This window comes from Micropterus dolomieu, unplaced genomic scaffold, assembly GCF_021292245.1.
Source record: "Micropterus dolomieu isolate WLL.071019.BEF.003 ecotype Adirondacks unplaced genomic scaffold, ASM2129224v1 contig_11988, whole genome shotgun sequence".
In the NCBI taxonomy this organism is placed as follows: Eukaryota; Metazoa; Chordata; class Actinopteri; order Centrarchiformes; family Centrarchidae; genus Micropterus; species Micropterus dolomieu.
The window spans coordinates 1-3,979 of record NW_025740974.1 but is presented as its reverse complement, the minus strand read 5'-3'; the positions used below and the strand labels follow the sequence as shown (position 1 = coordinate 3,979).

At 45.4% G+C, this 3,979-nt stretch overlaps 1 long non-coding RNA gene across 1 annotated transcript; it reads left to right on the top strand.

Moving 5' to 3' along the window:
* The first annotated feature begins 1,626 nt into the window (after positions 1-1,626).
* Positions 1,627-3,979, top strand: LOC123965951. The gene is made up of 4 exons (XR_006823818.1): positions 1,627-3,164; positions 3,244-3,301; positions 3,378-3,818; positions 3,906-3,979. It is a non-coding gene; the product is annotated as an uncharacterized LOC123965951 (long non-coding RNA).

Sequence of the window (3,979 nt, the reverse complement as noted above, 5' to 3'; positions counted from 1 at the left end):
TTTGTTTTAACTGTTTTAATAAATAAATTTGAAAAACAAATCCACTCTGCTCCTTGTATCTTTCCTGTAGTTTTGATGGTGAATGCAGTTTCAGGCAAAAATGGCCTCTTCACAAAGATTTAACACTGAATTGAAAATCCTTTCCGTATCCGCTTATTGTTTTAATTTAATTTGTAGTGCCAATTACATGGTTAATTGTAAAAATAACGCCTTTGCGCACAGGCTCTCTATGCTGAGCTGAGGCAGCTCACGAGCAGTTTCAGCCACAGACTCAAAGAGTGTTACGGTTTGGTGTGGGTGAGGCAGGTTGGAGGACCCAAACGCAGGACGCAAGGCAGAGGTATAATTCAGTGAAGGGTTTTACTATGACCAAAAGCGCTCACACTTACAGGTGAGTGGCTGAATACAGAGTCGATAAACTAAGGTAGTCCAAACAAAGGTCTAAATGGAGCAGGGTAACAGGGAGACACGACAAGCAGGCAGACAACAGAAGACCTCACAGCAACTCCGGGAGACAGCACAACTAGAAAGTAATGAACCGACAAAGACAAAACAGAAACACCAGGTATATATACACACAGGGAGTAACGAGCGCAGCGGGAGCAACACAGGTGACAGAGATCAGGGTTAACGAAGGACAGGCAAGCAGGCAGAGAGAGAGAAGGGGAAAACAAAGACAGACATGCAGAGGGATCACTGGGGTAACAGATTGAAAATCCTTTCAGTATCCGCTTATTGTTTTACATGAACTAGGGTACAGGACTGGGAACAAGCACAAAGAACTAAAACGCAGGAACAAGAGTTAAGGCAGTGACTAAGAAACAACAACTAGACAACCAAACTTCAAACCAAAGCCATATCAAATCAACGCAGGACAATGAGCTAGAATACCAGACAAGACATAAACACCAAGGACAAGGAAACGAGAAGAACAGGTAAACAGAAGGACACCAGAAACAAATGGCAAAAACTCAAACCCACAGGGAAAAACTACAACTCATGACAAAGAGCTTAGAATCAAAGCTATCAGACTCCACAAAGCCACAGCATCCAACATCTCCCATCTCCACTTATAGACTACAGATTTGTTTTTATTATTTTACAATTTTATTAGACACAGAGACACAGACAGGTATAGACACTGACACGGGGTGCCTGAATACATTAATATTTGTAAGTTGCTTTGGATAAAAGGCTAAATGAAAAAATATAATATATATATATATATATATAGTCAATGTATTCACTCAATGTGCTTTTTTTCTCCCCGTGAGACTATAGTGTGTGCCAACTTGAATTTCCACTATGGGGAATTAATAAAGGAATATCTGATATTATGTTATTGGGGGAGAAAAAGAGACCAACGGTCAAGCTGAGGTGAGAGAGAAAAAACCCCACAAAAAAACAGGCTCTAGTCAGTGTCACTGAAAAAAAAAAGGGGGGGGGGGGGGTCAGGCATCCAGCCAATCAGATCAAAGCGTTATGATCCTGTCAATCATCCTTGAACTTTTCACCTTTAAGCAGCTGGGCAGAGTTTATCACAGAGGGACCTGGACAGTTAGAGCTGGAGTTTGAGAGCTTTTGGAGGACTTCTGAAAAGGCTGTTAGCACATCCGAAAGTAAGGTTTTATCTCTTTTTATCACTTTCTCTTGAATGCCAGCCATTTAATTATTATTTCTTTAAAAATATGTTTGCTCAAGTTTTAAAGGGATAATTGGCATCATGACAAGGAGTGATAGTGTATGCTACTTCACTGGTGACAAATCTTAACCATTTGGGAATGCGTTGACAGATAGAATTTAAGATTATTTCCAGCCACCAACTGTTGGAGGTACCGAAAGAGGTTTCACATTTTTTTTTAATTGTGAGCTGCATTTAATTTAAATGCAGCACACAATTTAGAACAAAACGGCTGTCTAATGTAATGTTTTAGTGGCAGTAAGACTAACAATAATCCGCATTTTTAAGTCTGAGGGAGGGAGAGCGCACCTGTCAGCGCAGCAGCGCTGGCTCTTGGGCTTTCAGAGCCACGTTCCGCCGATCCACCTTTACGGATTTTTAAACATGCTTAGATTTTAAGGCTACTTTAATTTCAATGGTTGCAAAGGGTTTACAATGTTAATGTATCCCTCTGAGATCTGACAATGTTTTTCTTTCCTTATTTTCTCGATTTCAGTGTGTGTCTCTGTGTCTGACAACTCTTAACCATTTGGCAATTTTATTTATTTATTTTTATTCTGAACAGGGCTTTAATTTAAATTCAACACATAATTTAGAATAAAACCGCTGTCTATTGTAGTGTTTTACAGGTGGCTATACTAAAAATAATCATGATTTTTAAGTCTGGGAGAGGGAGAAGAGGGCAAGGCTGCCTTTCAGCGCAACAGGCTCCCTGGCTGTTTCTTTCCTTTTTTGCTGTCCAGTGTGCTGCAAAGTGTACAACGCCATGTCTAACCACTTACGAAACGGCCACAGTGTGGCCAACCCAGAGGAGAGGAGTCTCCTTCTAAATCTGGCGACCAGGAGGGTCAATGTTAGGCTTTGTGCCTGTCCGGTCTCTGGGTGCTCGTACAAGAGCACCCGACTGGACAGGCACCTCCTGGGAAGCCACCCTGAGCTGGCACCGGAGGAGGTGAAGGCACACATGGAGGCTGTCAGGAGGAGAAAGACCCTGACGTCGCTGGCGGCCTTCAGGGCAACCAACCCCACGCCTCCCATGGCCCTGGACCTGGAGCTATAGGAAGAGGGGGACAACGAGGTCCAAGTCCCTGAGGATGTGCAGGAGGAGGAGGAGGAGATGTGCTCCAAACCAGACTGCGTGCTGCATAGACAGGCATTAAGGACAATGCAGCAGAAGAACAAAGACTTGGAGCAGGAGCTTGGCGACCTCAGGAGCCAATTTAAGAAGCTCCAGAAGAGGGCCAGGCGATTGCCAAGCAGCAGGGGCGGTGGAGGCGGCGGCTTCTGCAGCATCTTCTGCGGTACCGTCTTCAGGAGGTATGTCAGCACCGGCGGCAGCAGCAGCACCAGCTGCGGCAGCAGCAGTGAAGGAGGAGGAGGAGCCCTGTGACCAGCAATCCTGGGAGGTCGGTGATGAGGAAACTCTTTCAGGGGAGCGGCCGGACCCTTGGGATGAGGAACCTTGTTTTCCCCAGCTCAATTGGTAAGTAACAAAGTAGCACGTGAGCGAGTGATAAAAGGTTTCCACGTGTAATCTGACAGTTTTCTATGTGTGTTCACAGACAAATACCTCAAATACCTGCTGGAAGCTGGCCAAATCAAAGGTTCCTGAGCTGCTGGGTGAGTGTGTCTAAGTGCACAGTAAGCCTCTGTGTTTGTCCAAGGTGCTGAAACACTTTTTTTCTTCTTTCCTCAGATGAACTGAAGGAGGACAACACCCAGCAGCTCCGGTATAGATTTTACGGCTACTTTTCAGCCTTTGTGGCCTGCCTCTACGGTCACCGCCCGGGGGTCCTTACAAACATGAAGGTGGCAGAGGTGCAGGCTGCTCGAAAAGACAGCAAGGACGGGGATGATGGTTTTGTGGTTTGTGTAGGTATGATGTTTTTGACTGATGAATGTTGGTCATTCTCTGATATTTTCACATTCTGCATACTTTTGAGAAGAGGATCGGGCTCGTTTGGACCGCACCTCCTCCAGAAAGAGAGCCAGGAAGGAATCCACCGACTCCAGTTCAGAGGAGGAAGGTGAGGTCCCGTACCAGGAATCTGAAGGTTCCAGCCTGGAGCAGGAGCTTGAGGAGATGCGGCAGAGGAAGGCCGGAGCCGAAGGCCCACCTACACTGCCCCTACAACAGGTAAGCACATCCGTTTTAACGCAAAGACAAATACCATGTTTTCCCCGCTTAAAGAAAGAAAAAAACGTGTGTCTTCTGTCTCAACAGACGCCTAAGAAATCAAACAGCCGGAACCGCTATCGGAGGCTTATTGTAAGCCTCAGCCCAGTTTGTGTTAAAAT